The following is a 17,210-nucleotide window of genomic DNA, read 5'->3' on the forward strand; positions in this document are numbered from 1 at the left end:
GGGGCAAAGGTCCACTGTCAGGGTGGAGGGCTCAAGAGATGCAACTCTCTCACTAAGAGGGGGAATTTTGGTTAGACTGAGAGAGTGGGGTGAGGGAGGAGTAGAAGGTGACCCCAAAGTAATAAATAGATGTGGGTGAGCCACGCCAGTGCAGAACAAAAGAAAGGCGCATCGCCTCCCAAAGCAACCACCATCCTTAAAGATGAATCGCGTAGCCTTGAAGAGGGTGCCACGCTGACCATAAGCAAAATATAACAAGTAGGGCACATTCAGAAAAAAAGAAAGGTGTTCAGCCTCCCGAAGCGGTCGCCATGTTTAAAGATAACGTGTGGCAGCTGTGAAGCTGGCGCTGCACTGATCAGGGGCAACGCACAAACGCTTGTGTGAAGTGGTCTTTTGGAATTGACTCTGAGCCAGTAACTAAACCGGGACAAGTGGAAGGCTACAAGTAATGGGGTCCTGCTCCATGGGAAGGAACAAACAATGAAAAGGAGGGGCAAATAGGAATAAATAACCACTTGGAAGCAAGGATTTTGAAATGACACTGAAACAAACAAATGAAAAGCAGAGGCGAGCTGTAGCCCATAACATATTTATTACACACATTAAAAAAAACAAGTTTTATAACTGTAATAACCAAACAGCATGATTACTAATAAAAACTTTAAAAAGCAAGGCTCTACTATCGTCTCAAGTCTTTTGTTTCCTTTATTACCAAGCGAGATCCATTGGAATTGCCAATGCTTGTTTTAAGCGTTTCAAGAATTGCAAATTTTCTTTTTATATTTTCCTCAGCTTTTCCTCATTTGGTCCACATTCACAGAGCCTATTTAACTTCCCTTTAATCAAGATTGCAGGCGTAACATAAATATGAGGAGAAAGTGTGAAGCTAAATCACATTTTTTCCTCACAATTTCCTGATGAGAAACACATTTCAGCAGACTGTATGAGGCATTCAGTAGCTACGTTTCATGACCTTGTATGCCTACAATAGAAATCCAAGTAAGCCAAGGGCGCTTGCCCCGCAGCTGTTCAAGTGTTTTGTCAAGAAAAATAATTCGTCTCTCACGGCGCCTGCCGCTTGATGAGTCAGTAAGGACTCTGTGCTGAATTAATAATGTGTCCCGTGCCTCTTGTGCCCTCCCCGAGTGCTGCACTTACTCCCGGAACTCATCTCTCAACACCCCAAAGTGAAGAGGGAACGGTCGGGCCGAGTTCACGCTGAGGCTGGGGAAGGAACCAACTGCTTGTAAACACGGGGCAGGAGAGTCCAGTGGTGCTCAGACGACTCAAGATATCAAAGGTCGGTGGTCAGATATATTGAGAATACAATAATCCATTTTGCCACAGATCTTTCTCTCATGTTTCATTATCCCTTCCAGAAGTTTCATCTTCGCTCTCTTCCCTCCTTGTATGTCCTATCTCATATTTTCCCCGTCCCCATTTCTCTTTTCCTTTCTTTACATCTTTGCTTCCTTCCTTTCTTAGGTTTCTACATCCCCATCAAGTTAATCTGCCTCTGACTCTAATTCTGTCTGCTTTGTGCTCGTGGACTCTTTTTTTGTTGCTGTTCACCCTTTCCTTTGTCTCCCTCTGTGTATGTTTCCTTATGTCTCTTTTTCCTAGCTCCCTGCCGTCCAGCCTCCAGCTCTCCTATCTCTTGCTTCCTCCTCACCATTTTGTCTCTCCTTGCACCTTTTGTCTCTCATACTCTCTCCCTCTTTTTCTCGTCATTTCTCTCTTATGTCAACATCTGTCTTGATATTTGTATGTTTCACTTTGTTTTTTCTCTTCTCCATTATTCGTGTGTCGGTGATGGTACCATTTTTCATAAGAACTTAAATCACTGAACAAGTAAACCAACCTTTGACAAAGACGATAGGTTTGGATTTTGCATAGTGGATGTTTAGAGCAAATGGAATATGAAAATGTGGGCTTTCGAAGTCTGAAAAAGTGCCCAAAGTGCTAGGCTTCATTTCAATCTTTGACGCACTCAAATTTCTTTCACCCTGCATTTCTGTAGGTTCTACTCTCCAAAGTAAAAATGAAAAGTTACACGACTCAGAATATGTGACTACAAACAGCAAAACTATCCCTTAGACAATTCATGTATGACCTGGTTACTTCTCTTCATTACCCTGAGTCCAAGTCTTCTTGACAAAGTCCTAAAAGTTATGTTAAAAATCATTTATACTCCTGCTGACTTCCAGTGGGCTATTCCCGCTCACCAAAGGTGTTGGGTTTGCCTGGTGGCTCGTGGGTGGAACACGGAAGGTTGGAGGGAACGAGAACTGTAGTGGTGGAATATGTACATTTGAATGTGGGAAGTTGTTTCTTACTGGCTGCCCTGCAGGTTCTACTATACTAAGTTCCAATTAAAGCTTACCTTTTGGAGCCCTGGCTCCTGTGTTTATTGACCAGGCACATCGTTTCAGAAGGCCTTCAAGAAATCGGAGGAAGTGGACAGATACAACTACTGCTTGAGAGGGAAACATTCAGGTTTTTAAAACATTTCAGAATTTGCTGCAATTAGCCATCAGGTATTATTTGTCAGGGAGCTTGTTCCAGGGCCAGGCTTCATGATAGAAGAATGAACTGGCACTTGCTCTAGCTCCATAGACACAAACAGGCTGGGCAATGACCAGGGAGAGAGAGGGCCCTAGACGATATATAAAATGTAATTTTAACCCTAAGGTAATTAGGATCTTTACCATGGAGAACCCTAAGAACATGGCATAAGAATTAAAAAAACATTAGCATGTGTATTGGCAACCAGTGGAGAGTTTTCAACATCAGGATGGAAGCAAAACTGGTAAGAAGCCGACATACTAGTCCCAGTTAAATGTGCTGGGCTGTTTGCAGACACATCAATAAGTGCTCATCCATGCCCACATACAAGGCATTTGCATAGTCCAAACAGCTCATTCTCAGAACTTGAGTAAGGGATTTAGATCTTGGCGGATAGGATTCGCCATCCCACATGTGACGGAAATCCCATCTGCCTTATTACAAGTGCATTATAACCTATTGCACTTGTAATAGGGTGGACGGAATATCTGTCATGTTTGTGACAAAGTATCCCATCCGCCAAGATGTAAATTAGGCCTTAACTTTTTCTGCAGCTCAAAGGCATCGAGTTAAAGACCTTGAAGAACATTCACAGGATGCCACAACATGTACTACACACTGCTGCAGCCTGTTCCTTCATGCAGAGATCATTGAGATTTAGAAAACAGAGATTTCTGGCCACTTTTTTTGGGAGATGGAGCACATCCCCATTCACTGGGCCACAAGTTATGGGACCTAATGGTATTGGCCTGACCAAACAGAATGATCTAAATTTTCTCACCATTTAATTTCAGGGTATTCTTATTCATGCACATGGCCACTGAGCATAGGTTTTAACTAATCTTAGATTTTTGCATGCTCCAGATCATGAGAAATGTATAGTACTAACTGTGTGGCATCAGCATAAGATAGAATGTCAAATCCAAACGCTCGCACTATGCTTCCAAGAAGGGCCATTTAATTGTTACATGGGGTGGTTCTTAATCACAATCCCTGTGCTACACCACAAGCTATGGATGTCAGCTTAGATTTATAAGGTGGCATGTGGATAGATTGTGCTGTATCTGATAACAATGGTTGAAATCAGCCCAGTGCCAAACCCTTGTAGTCTTTTGATCATTTAGTCATGAGAAGCACTATTAAAAGCCACTGAGGGATTGAATAGGATAAGGACTGTGGGCTTGCTCATAGCTAGAATCTGACTAATCTTGTCTGTGACCGCAAGCAGGATTGTCTCTGTACTTTGTTTAACCCTAAGGAGACAGTTCCAGGCGGTTGTCCTCCTCTAAGTAAGTAGTCAACTATTGATTAACCAGCTTCCCAGTTATTGTAGCTGGGAAAGGGATTAGGGAGCAGGGACGGGATAACAGGATCATCTAAAAGCTTTATAGGCTGTAGGAGCACAGTAACATGTTTACAGCCCTGCAGAAGCGTGGCAGTGACAAAAACAAGTTGATTAACCAAAACGACTAAAAAAGTTCCAAATAGGCAGTTATTTGATGTAATGTACAGGAATCACTTGGAGCGACTGAATGATTTGCATAATTTGTTTCACACTCGCTTAGTAATGTCCTTACAACTCAAAAGAGTGTGCCCCAATCCTGGCTTCAATTGGTTTTGTAAGTCGTTCAAGATGCTAACCTTATGGTGGCCTTCAAAGATGTATTTCATTTTTTTTCCTGAAAAAAAGAGAGTATAAAACATAATTTCACATGGCTAGTGATATGGGTTTTGCAAGCAAGAGGTTTTGAGAACTCTTTGACAATTTTTTTTTTTTACTTAGGTCCCACTCTCCTCAATCCTTTCAGTAAGAATGTTTATATGGTCAGTGTGACTGTTTTTGTGATAACAGTCATGGGAGGATTCAAGCCTAACATTATCAGGTTTCAGTTTTAAATATCTCCAAATGCATTCTAATCTTGTATATGCTCATTTCTGCTCTTTTAACTAATTTGTATACCATATCGCCGCAGGTGCTTTGCCAGATTTATCAAGCTTAAAAGGGGTGATCCTACCAAGTGTACCAGATATCCCTTTCTGGGTGTCCAACTTGAGACCAAGACGGGGTCCTTCGTTCTCTCCCATCAGGTATTGGGATTGACTTTTTGCTAGGGGACTCTTGGCTTCACACCCACATACATGCTAGGTACACTTAGGTACGCTTAGATAGGGTCCGCGTAATAGGAGTATGCTTGATTACTGCCATGTAACTATATGCCTGCATATATTCACTGTTTTAGCACCATGGTAGAATTCTACCTTTTATTTACTCTGTTGGTGCTTGTAATGTTATACATCTATTCCTATCTAATGATTGTTGCATCAAACATGTTTATATAAGAATGACGCTGGTTCAACAAATAATTATTGAAAACGTCCCCATTGTTAATTCTGTGTATCTCTCTGAGACTAAGTGAGTACGAATGGCTTAGCGAAAAGTACTGTACTGTTCCACGATCCCTGAAGGATCAAGGGTTGTCATGTTAGATAGTTGCCAGACACTATTCGCTCCTTGGTAATGTTAGGGGGCTTACGGTGGAACTGTGAGCTAGCTGGTCTACAGGTTAACTTATCCTTTGTTGGTATCTGGAATCAGTCCGAACACCAATCCCTTAGTTCATGTTGTATAAACATGCAGATCCTACATAGATTTGTAGAAACTACACAACAAAAGGAGGGAAGTCTCCAAGCCAGTGAAGTCCAAAGTATATGCTCAGGAATGCCTTGATGTGAAAGGATTGCTCAGTGATGTTGGTTTTGCTGAAGCCCTACTATGTTAGAACTCAGAACATTTTCTTAAAATCATATCTTCTTCAGTGGGGCAAACCAGCAAGCTGAATCTGCCTGGCAATTCAACGTCAACAGCTTTGGCTCAATGGCAGTCCTCATTTACCACTGGTTAATCAAGGACAAGCTACCAAAAAGTTTGTAAGTCCCAGCTTTTAGTTTGGACAGGAGGAGTACACACTAACACCAGTCAAGGGTTCAGGCCAAGGGAGGCACCACTTAGCGATTAGCACTCACTCCAGTGAAGGCCAGTACCAGGGTCCATGGCAGGTACAGTTAAGACGAATCAGTTGCAGTAAAACACATTTATTAGCTTGTTGGGTGCTTATAGCTCAATCAAGACTGACCCTTGGAGTCACTTCTAAAGTCCTGAGTGCAAGGGATGCACGTCCAGTCTTCTTCCAGGATTCAGAAAGCAGAGCAGTCTGACTTTCAATCTTCACAAGTCCAGGAGTGTTCTGAGAAGAGTACAGAGGAACCCACGTTATGCCAACTACCAGCCTGTGGATGGGGGGAAATCCTGGCCACTCCCTTACCAATGGGGTACGAGATCCCAAGGGTGACCAAAACCACTTTTGCAGCACTACTATTGTGTTTTTCTATACATTATGCCAGAGTGCCCTTCTCTACCTAAAGGGAGAAAACCTTTTTCCTGACAGAGTGCCCTATGCCCACCCAGAGATGTGGCAGTGATAATGGGGAAACCCTTCTTTGTGGTCACTCCAAACAAGTTCTAGAGCAGCTTCCCCTCCCACTGGGATTAAAGCTAAGCTGACTAGGAAGATAAAGAGAAGGGGACCCTATGTGTGAGCTACATATGCCAATGGCAGGGTAGATCTTTGAAGCTCAGGAAGGGGCGGGGCATAACCTCGGGCCATGCTGCTCAAGGATGAAAAATACCTCTCCACACTCAAGCCTTTTGTCCACCATCTGGGAGTAAACCACATCTCATCACAGAGGAGTCATTCACTAGTCATGCAACAAAGGACACTGGAAGAAAGGCACATTTCACTTAGGCAGGAAAATGCCAACTTTCTAAAAGTGTTTGTTTCAAAATAGTGATTAAAAATGTGACTTTACCTTTAGGTTGGATTTCATATTTCTATTAGAAATACATACTCACATAATGTTGCTAGCTGCTCCCAAACCGTGTTTAAGTGTTACAAATAGTTATATTGTGGCACAGTGTTTCTCTACGAGAAAGCCAGCTCTTCTACAGTGAAAAATTACTTTGGACATTTTTCACTGCCAGGACATGTAAATGTTTAAATATACATGTCCTGCTTATTAAACACCATGCATCCTGCCCTATGAGCATTTAGGGACTACCTTAGCTGAACAATATAAGTAGTCATAGGGAAGGTTTAGGCTGCCAAAAGGTTTATTTTTTCCAGGTGGAAATAGCAATTCAAAACTGCCCACCTAGGCTGCAATAGCAGACCTGTTGACATGTTTTACAGTGCTACTTTAGTGGGTGGTACAATGAGGGCTGTGATCCACTAGTAGTACTCTATTACATGTCCAGGGTGCATGCTGTACCGTATAGAATGGGCTTACAAGTAAATTAAAAGGGCCAATTAGGTATATGCTAGTATTATCATGTTTAAAATGGAGAGCACAAGCACGTTGCCACTGGTTAGCCAGAGTAAAGTGCGTGCAGTATTATTGCTAGTAAAAACAGGTTCAGCTGAAGAAGGAAAAATCTAGTGGAATATCACCCAAAAGATGGTCATTTACATCAGTCTTTTGAGGCAAACAGAGAGATCCATGGAGGCTGAAAATGGTATATTATGAGCAAGCTAGGAATAGTTGCCTCACAGGTTGTGATGTGCAGGAAATCTGCCTTTCTGCATGGTCACCCTATTTTATTCACCTTATGCTGGACCCTATATTGTTGCTGAATTTAGAACTCTGTGCATGTTACCCCTGCTATCCAGTAGTAAAGGGTTTGTGCTCTCAATTTTAACATGGTGGAATTAGCATTTTCCTAATTACTATATTTAATTTACCTATAAGTCCCTTATTTTACAAGCTGTACCCAGGGCCTGGGAGTTAAATGCTACTAGCGGACTGCAAAACCTATTGTACCATTGACTACAAGGGCAATGCAAACATGGCTTCAGAAATACAAGTGTAGTCTTACTGTAATGGTGCAAAACATACACAGTGACATGCCAAATTAAGCCGCCTTTAATAGGTAAACTCCTTTATTTTAAATATTAATGTCAACCCCTAGGAGACCTTGTAGCCTACAAGACAGGTTAACATGCCCTTATGGTGACTAGCCTCCAATAGCAATTTTCACCTTTGGAAGGCTGGCCGGCCCCTGATAGAGACATATACTGCTTCAATGTCTAATCCTGATTGACAAGTCTGCTGGGTTGGCACATAACCCTTATTGCACACTTGAAAGTGAGAACAAGATGCCAAGACAATTCTTGTGGATCCACTCTCTGATTTCTTTGGGGCTCTCACTTTGTCCTACCAGACTTCTATCTCTGTGTTTACTTATAACCTTTAGGGCAGACTTGATAGGAGACCAAAACAATTCTTGTGAACTACTATCTGGTTGCTGAAGGACTCTGCTTTTGTTCTACCAGGCATCTGTCTCAGTGTTTATTGTGGGTTCAGAGGCTATCTTGAACTGGATTTTAGTGTTAGATGTGGGAGAACACTGGGATTATCAAAGTACACTGCCAACATGCATCCTCGAGCACTCAGGGCCCATGTGTAGTGTGGTTGAAGAGTTTTGGCATATTGAAAATGTCCTAACTGGGTAGGGTAGGCTCTAGAAACATTTAACTGTTGCTTACAGTGGGACCAGGAGTTATTCCTACCCACTAGCTAGTGTGAGGAATACATGTGGCACCTCCAGACACCCACTTCAAAAACACTTCTAATTCTGCTCCCTCTTGTAATCAGGGAAAATAAATGGAATCCAAGGGTCATAAGTCTTACCTCCTATTCAATATACAGGGATACAAGAAGCTGTAAGAACTACAGGGGAGGCACCTAAGTGCCTCCCCTGTAGTTCTGGGAGGTTTTAGAATTGTACTCCTGTGATTAATTGGAACTTAAAGCACTAAGTCAGAAAGTGAAATCTTTGACCACAATGAATATGGTATGTGTATCGGTCTACATTTAACCTCAGGCAGCTTTAAATTGCTCCCAGGTTGTGGTCTATCATGACCATTGAATGTCATTGGCACTTTGTGCTTTTTGGTGCTATTTCTACCTAAATCTTTAAAAATTAATATTACCGGTTCTATTTATTGGAGTTTAGTCATTTTGGTGCCTTTATGTTTTTATTTAATTTTACTGTATGTTTCTAATTCAGTTTGGGATTTGCATTGTTTAACATTTGACTTCATTACTGTTTTGGTACAACATATATACTTTCTACATTGCCATAAGGTAAGCCTGGCTGCTCCATGTCACAGATGCCAGGTGGTGGAGCTCAAGTTAATTTAGTGACTTTGAGGGTTCACCCTTACAAGGGATGTGATTGTTCATTGAGGCAAAAGAGGCAATTAATAATAAAATTTCTTACAGATATGATTCTGGACACCTAGCTTGCCACTTGCCTGTGGCCCCCAGTTTATGCTTGTTCCAGACTGATCCAGTGACAACGCAGCCGCCTCGGTTTTCCTGCTGGTGTTTTCCTGACAGGGCTTGCCTACTCACCGTTGGTCTCGCCAACAGAAGCCCCATCTACTCCAGGACCTCCTTAATGTGGGCAACAGTGCAACCACGTGCAGCGTCACTCCTCTGGCATGCCAAAGGCGAGTCTGTCTGCTCCCATCCATGCCTGGACCGGATCCAGCTCCATGACCCTTGGCCCGCCCGCACCCTAAAGATTCAACATCACTGAGCTCTACGCCCTCAACCGGGACAGAGCAACAAACATTGCCACTGCACGGACCCATGCTCCATGGCAGGACCTTTCACCTACACCTACTGACACTTCACCTGCCACTGCACACACAAAGGCTCAACAACCAGGCACATCCCAAACTCACCACAGATACCACCTCAACAAAAACACCAACTTGCATGCTCCCTTCTCAACACACAGTCAATATGCAAGCATTCAACTGAATTATAGACCCTCATCCTCACCCTTGCACCCAACATCGTCTTCCTCACTGAGACCTGGCTCACCCCCATCCATCCCAGACATTGTCACAGTTATCCCCGATGGATATTAAATCATGTACAAGGACCGCACCAACAAGCAGAGAGGAGGAACAGCAATCATCGGCAAAGAGACCTTACAGTGTACCCCCACCAGCGACAACACCACCACCCCCATGGAACATCTCAACTTCAGTATCCACATGGATGACAAGACATCCATCATGGGTACTATTGAATACCTACACCCAGGTCCATGCTCTATCTTCTGCAACACCATTGCAGACTTCATTGCACCCCTAGCCTTAGAATCCAAGGACTACATCTTACTCAGTGACCTAAATTTCCATATCGATGAACTCAAAGACAAAAGCACTGCACTCCTAATCGGAGCAGCCTTGGATTGCCCCAGATCATCCACAACCCTACATACACTGCAGGACACATTCTGGATCAAATTTCCACCTCCAGCAACCGTGTCAAATACAACCATGTCACAGAGCTCACATGGACCAATCACTCCACCGCCACCCCCAAGATGACCAACGACCCCTGCCGTAGGTAGAACAAAATATCATAGACCAGCTATGTGAACATCATAAACACCTCAAATCTGCCACCACCACCAACCTCAAACAGTGAGTGAAAAACTGCAATGGCTGGATCACTAATTGCGCAGACGTCATTGCCCCAATCAAGTGTAACATCCAGAGAAAATCCTCCAAAAAGGCCATTTGGTACACTCAAGAATTCAGAACAGTGAAACAAGACTGCAAACAGTTGGAGAAGATATGGCACTCCAGCAAGGACATCTCCGACAGGGCAGCCTTCAAGACCTCCCTCAACCTCTACCTCCGCCTGCTGGGGGCAACAAAGAAGACAGACCTTGCTGCATTCATAGAAACCAGTGTCATCAACACCACGGAATTTTTCAGCATCGTTAAGGAATTCTCCAACTTGGCTGTCAGCGAAAACAACATCATACCCTCACAGGAGCAGTGCAACAATCTTTGCCCATTTTTCCATGAAAGGATCGTGACCATATACAGAAACTTTGAATCCCAACCCACACCTATGTACTTCATAATAGATACAACACCACCGTAATTGTCACAAACCACACACTGACCACCTGGAACATCCTCTCCATCCAGGACACCACCTCCACCATGAAATTAATTCATCCACCCAGGAGCTCCCACTGACCCATGTCCACATCTTCAACCTTGGAAACCAAAAGACTGGCCAGGGACTCACCACCCTACTCAGCACCTATATCACCACTGCATCATTTCCCATGACCTAGAAACATGTCAAAGTCAGACCACTACACAAGAAACCTTGCGCTGACCCCAGCGAACTCAAAAACTACTGGCCAATCTCCCTGCTCCCATATCCAGCAAAGGTACTGGAAAAGATTGTCAACAATCAATTCATGGCACACCTGGAGCAGAGCCAGCAACTCAAAGCCTCCCAATCTGGCTTCTGCAGCAATCACAGCATTGAAAACACCCTGATCGCAGCCACCAATGACATCCAAACCCTCCTTGACTGAGCGGAAGCAGTAGCTTTGATCTTCCTCGACCTCTCGGAAGTCTTTGACACCTTATCCTACCACACACTGATCAAGAGACTCTACCACATTGGCATCCAAGGGGACGCGCTCAGATTGATCACCTCATCCTCACAGAAGAACTCAAAGTATCCACCTCTCACCTTTTACCTCTGAACCTGCGGTGTCCCCAAGGGCTCATCCCTTGGCCCCACCCTCTTAATATAATTCCCTACACAGACTCAAAGTTTCACTCACCGATGACCCAACCACCACCAGAACCAACTTCCGCAGATGCATGACAAACGTTGCAGACTGGATAAAGAACAACTGCCTGCAAATGAACACAGACAACAAAGACGTACTGATCTTTGGCAACAGCAGCAACACGTGAAAGGACTCCTGGTTGCCATCAGACCTAGGACCCACATCCACTCCCTCCAGCCATGCCAGAATCATCGAAATCATCATTGAAAACAAGGCAGCACCAACACTACACCACCAGCAGCACTGGGGCAGCCAGGTGCAGCATGTCAGCACAGCATTGGGACCTAATACAAAGCAGTGGAGCCTGCCAAAATTAGAAACAGGCTGCATGCTCAAACCAGGAGGCTAGTCGAAGGGAACCAACAGCTGCGGAGCTAAGTTGCGGGGAGCTAGGGATGTAGAGACACCTTTGGTCTTCTTCACCAAGGCCCAGGGTGGGCAGGTGCAGGGGTGTCTTTTGGCACCTGAAACAGCTTACCAGGGCAGATCGTGTTTTGAATGGGTCTCTGCACAGCGGCTGCAAGCTACGTTGGGGTGTACAGAAGAGGTCAGTCATGGTAGACTCAGGCTCTGGAGCACTGGGGAACCTCTCTGGAACTAGTAGGCCATTTTCACTCTGACCAGAGGTATAGGGTGTCGAGGTGGAACCGGGGGCAGTCTTTGTAGTTCTTAGGGTCACAGAGTCTATGCTTTAAAGATGAATACTTTGCGAACAGCTCCACTTTTATCAGGAGATCTTGGGGCATATTATCAAGGGGGTTGTTAGACCCAGCCTCGTGGCGTGGTCCCGCTCCTCCCCACATGGCGAGCCCAGGACAGCCATGACCCCTGTCCTCCCCGATGACGCTACCCTTCACGAGAGCCGCCCCTCCTGGCGACCCCTGGCTCTCTCCCTCCAGAACCCGGCGACCCCTGTTCGCCCCACTCTACGGGTGCAGACCCTACCCGGACCACCATCTCAGGTCCCGACTCCATCTTGGACCCTCCATGTCCTGACCACGTGGCCTCGGCCACCCCCGGCCGCCACCCCAGCGAAGCCCCGACATCGAGGCACCACGATCCGACCAGGTGGTAAAGTGGCAACTTGACGGATCCAGGAGGAGGGGAGTTTCGATGGCCCTCCAACCCTCCTCGGACGCCGGGTTTCGATCTCCCTCCGGCCTCCCTGGGCGCTGGCTCCACCCCCCTGCTGGGTGTCTGGACACTCTCATCCCGGCCCCTCTGACCCGCAGGCGCGAGGTCTGGTTGCTCCAGACTGGCCCTTGCTCCCTTCCAAAGGAGGGGCACCCCGGACTCTCCTAGTCCGCACCAGACGCTTTCTTCACTCACCGCGTGGGTTGCCTTTGCCAAGGCCTGTTGAGTCCAATCCCGGATCCGACACCGCCGACAGTGAGAGCCTGCGTGGGACAGCTTGTGCCTCCATCCTGGTTGTCAAAGACGCCTCCTGGTCCACGTGGCTGCAGAGTCAAGCATCCACTCTTCACCTGATCGCGACGACGACATCTGGTTCCTTCCTGGTTCCACTCCAGTCACTGGCTAGTGACTGTGAACATTGTCCCCTCTGCTTTCAGGTCTCCTTCTTCAACAATCCACCCTTGGATTGCACCGGACATCTTCCTCCTGGTCGCCTGCAGCATCTTTTCTTTCAGGCTCCATTGACTTCAACGCGAGAACCCGACGCACTTTGACACCTATGCACCGCGGCCCGTGGGTGAGGTAACAGGAGCATTTCAGTGCTCAAGGGTAGTTTAACTGTCCTAGTGTCCAGTTCCACAGTCTTTTTAGTCCTACCTAGTCAGGATTGTCCGTACTCACCTTTAACTCGAACTGTACTGTCCATAGACGTTGTTACGCATCTCGCGTGTGAGTTCACACTCTGCACACGCGTTCCGTGGGCCTCCTATTACTTACCTGAAGTTAGTATAGCGTGGTCCCATCGATCCTACATCCTCTGGACAGCTCCATTCCTTTTATTGACTTTCACATTCCACTTACTTAGTATATGGTTTGTCGTGCCCCTAGGGCACCATTGTAATTTTGTGCAACTTGTAGTGTTTTTCGTAAGAGATTGTCATGTGCTTAGCCCTCTGACCTCATAAAGAGTTCAGAGGTGTTGTTATTAATAAATATACTGTTTATTTTCATAACAACCTGTGTGGTGTCCTTTCACTTGGTATTCAAGGGGATACATTGTGGTAAAACAGCTGGCTTCACATGCCAAAAGAGTTTAGCCCAAGACTGCTTTGTCCATGCTACCATTAGGATAGCTGGTCTATAAGGTTGACTTACAACCAATCACCATAAGGGTTGTTTGGTCTGATACAAGGTGATCACTAGAACTAGTGAGCATCATATATCAGGCCAACTTCTTACATTGGTGTGCAGCGGTTGGGATTTGAGCTTGCTGTTGTTTTTACCACGTATAATCTTGAAATATCATTTGAAAGATCACATAAAGTACCTAGGTACATATAACAAGCTTAGAAATACTCTGAGTTCTACTGAACCAGCTGTTGTAGTAGAAAGGGCCTAGCACACCCTGACTACAACTCTTAGCAAGGGATCAATAGGAAAACCCATAGTGTAGGTAAGTGCATCACTTGCACCTCACTAGAAAGCATGTCTACCCATGGAGAGTCTTCAGAGACTCCCCAAGTGGTTAGTGACCCTCCACAGGTCCTTTCCAGATATGCAGCTCTCAGTTTCCAGGAGATGAGACAATTGTGTACCTCCAGGAAATTGAAACAGGGTTCTAGCCCTACCACTCCTTTTCTGTTAGGTCTCTTAGAGACATATGATGCCAGAAGGGCTTCTAACACAGATGTGAGCATGCCAGTCTTAGAGGGTACCCTTGGAGATCCAGACCTCCCTGAAACAGAGAATGTAGAAGAGGAGGAGGAGGAAGAAGAGGACACCTCTGGGGATGAGGCAGACAAAGGTCCTGAGTTAGTCAGCAGACTTACTAGGGCCAACTTAGACCTACATAGGGAAGGATCTGGGGGACCCCCAGTACTGACCCTGAGCAGGCCTAACCTTGGAGTTAGAAGAGATAGGTCTCATTCTAGGGACTCCAATAGATCTGTGCACTCTCATGCATCTGCTCAGAGGAGAATGACTTCCCCTCAGAGGAGAGAGCATGAAGCAAGGATGAGACAGGCTAATCTTAGGATCCAGAGGGAAGAACTTGCCCTTGCCAAAGAAAAGCTTGCCTATGCTAGAGAGCAACCGTTAAGTGGGGTAGTCCCCACTGGTGGCAGCACTATCCCTAGGGATAGAGACAGTAGTTTTGATAATAGACACCTGAGTAAAATAGTGCCCCCCTATAAGACAGGGGATGATATCCACAAGTGGATAACTGCTTTGGAGAGGGCCTGCAAAGTACAGCAGGTACCCCAGAGTCAGTGGGCAGCTATATTGTGGCTCTCCTTTGAAGGTAAAGGTAGAGACAAGCTCCTCACTGTTAGAGATGAGGATGCAAATGATTACCAAGTCTTGAAAACTGCTCTGATTGATGGGTTTGTCTTAGCCACTGAACAGTACAAGTTGATGTTCAGGGATACCCAGAAAACACAGGCTCAAGATTGGACTGACATTGTTGATTGTGCCACTAAGGCTCTGGAGGGCTGGTTACTGGGAAGTAAAGTTACTGATTACACAGGATTGTATAATCTAATTATGAGAGAGCAAATCTTAAATAATTGTCAGAACCAGTTGTTGCATCAGCACTTGATTGACTCAGATCTGACCTCTCCCCAAGAATTGGGAAAGAAGGCAGACAGATGGGTCAGGACAAGGGTCAAGCAGCAGAACCAGGGTGGTGACCAGAAGAAAGCAGACCAGAAGGGTAATGAGAATAAGCAAAATTACCAGAAGTCTTCAACAGGGCCCCAACAACCTAAGGAGGGTGGGTCCCAAACTTCCCAAAAGAAGAAGAATGATGGTCCTAAGAAACCATGGTGCCAATACTGTAAAAGTAAGACTCACTGGTTTAGTGAGTGCACCAAAAAAGGCCAAACTCCTACCACTACTGTCCCTAAGACACCTGCACCCCCTAGTACAGTTAGTAGTGGTAGATGTTCCTCCCAAGGCTATAGTTGGGTTAACCCTGGGAACTGAGGTGGGTTCTGACTTAGTTAGTATTCCTACTCAGGCAGTTCTTGTTTGTACTGGGGATATGGATATGACCCCTACTGTAAGTCTTAGTACTCTGGGCAAATACAGACAAACGCCTTTAATTAATGGAAAAATGGCTCAGGCCTACAGGGACACATGTGCCAGTGTCACCATGGTGACACCAACATTTGTGGACCCTGACCAGATCATGCTAGGTTCAGATTACCTAGTGACCAATGCTAGCAATGTCACTACCAATCACAGTATGGCAATTGTTAATTTCTCCTGGGGAGGGGTAACTGGCCTCAAAAAGGTTGTAGTTAGTTCAGACCTCCCAGTAGATTGTCTTTTGGGCAATGATTTGGAATCCTCACTGTGGTCAGATGTGGAGTACAGGACTCATGTAGAAATGCTAGGTCTCTCCTCACATGTCCTTGCTGTGACTAGGTCACAGGCCAAGAAATGCCCAGCTGAACAAGTGCTGGATCCTGGAAGAATGGACTAGACACTACCCAAGAGAAGGAATGGTAGGGTTAAGGCAGAGCCTTCTCCCTTGCCTCAGGTTGAGGATCAGCCCTCTCAGGAGGCTGACCCAGAGACCCCAGAAGGAACTGTCCTTGAAGAGCTTGAACCTGAACAGGTTGAGTTTCTTGGGACAGGGGGACCTTCCAGGGCAGACTTGAGGGAGGCCCAATTAGATTGTTCCTTTCTTGAACCCCTCAGACAGCAGGCTGCTGCTGAGGCTGCAGGGAATGCTACAGGTGCCCATAAAGTATATTGGGACGATGGACTCCTATACTCTGAGGCAAGAGACCCCAAACCTGGTGCAACCAGGAGGCTGGTCATCCCCTTGTCTCTTAGAGGTTTCCTTCTCACCTTAGACCATGAGATTCCCCTTGCAGGTCACTTAGGCCAGAACAAGACTTGGGACAGGCTTGCCCTACACTTTCACTGGCCTCATATGTCTGAGGACACTAAAGAGTTTTGTCGCTCCTGTGTCACCTGCCAAGCCAGTGGCAAATCAGGTGGCACAACAAAGGCCCCCCTTATACAACTACCTGTGGTGGGGGTTCCCTTTGAAAGATTGGGGATTGACATTGTTGGACCACTGGACCCCCCAACAGCATCTGGGCACGGATTTATACTGGTGGTAGTGGATCATGCCACCAGGTATCCAGAAGCTATTCCCCTTAGGACCACTACAGCTCCTGTTGTGGCCAGGGCCCTACTTGGAGTTTTCTCCAGAGTGGGGTTTCCTAAGGAGGTTGTCTCTGACAGAGGTGCAAACTTCATGTCAGGATACTTGACTGCTATGTGGAAGGAGTGTGGAATCAATTATAAATTCACCACACCCTATCACCCACAATGCAATGGGCTTGTTGAGAGATTCAACAAGACCCTCAAAGGGATGATAAAAGGATTAACCGAAAAGCTCAGGCGAAGATGGGATATCCTTTTACCCTGCCTCCTGTTTGCTTACAGAGAGGTCCCACAGAAGGGGGTTGGTTACAGCCCTTTTGAGCTTCTGTTTGGGCATCCTATAAGAGGACCCCTATGTCTTGTGAAGGAAGGATGGGAGTTACCTCTCAAAAAGCCTAAGCTTGACATAGTGGACTATGTACTTAGTCTCCGCTCCAGGATGGCAGAGTACATGGAGAAGGCATCTAAAAACCTTGAGGCCAGCCAAGAACTCCAAAAAGCTTGGCATGACCAAAAGGCTGTCCTAACTGTTTACCATGCAGGACAGAAGGTGTGGGTGTTGGAGCCAGTGGCCCCAGCAGCTCTCCAA

The 17,210-nt window shown here is 45.8% G+C and overlaps 1 protein-coding gene across 1 annotated transcript in view; it reads left to right on the forward strand.

The window, feature by feature from the left end:
• Nucleotides 1–1,176: 1,176 nt before the first annotated feature.
• The window catches only part of LOC144769040 (glycine N-acyltransferase-like), a 304,146-nt gene continuing 288,112 nt past the window's right edge, over nt 1,177–17,210 (forward strand). Inside the window, exon 1 of the mRNA XM_078653036.1 lies at nt 1,177–1,303. The gene's annotated coding sequence lies outside the window, so the exon portion shown is untranslated. The remainder of the gene's footprint in view (nt 1,304–17,210) is intronic.

Source organism: Lissotriton helveticus, chromosome 1_1 (genome assembly GCF_964261635.1).
Source record: "Lissotriton helveticus chromosome 1_1, aLisHel1.1, whole genome shotgun sequence".
NCBI lineage: Eukaryota > Metazoa > Chordata > Amphibia > Caudata > Salamandridae > Lissotriton > Lissotriton helveticus.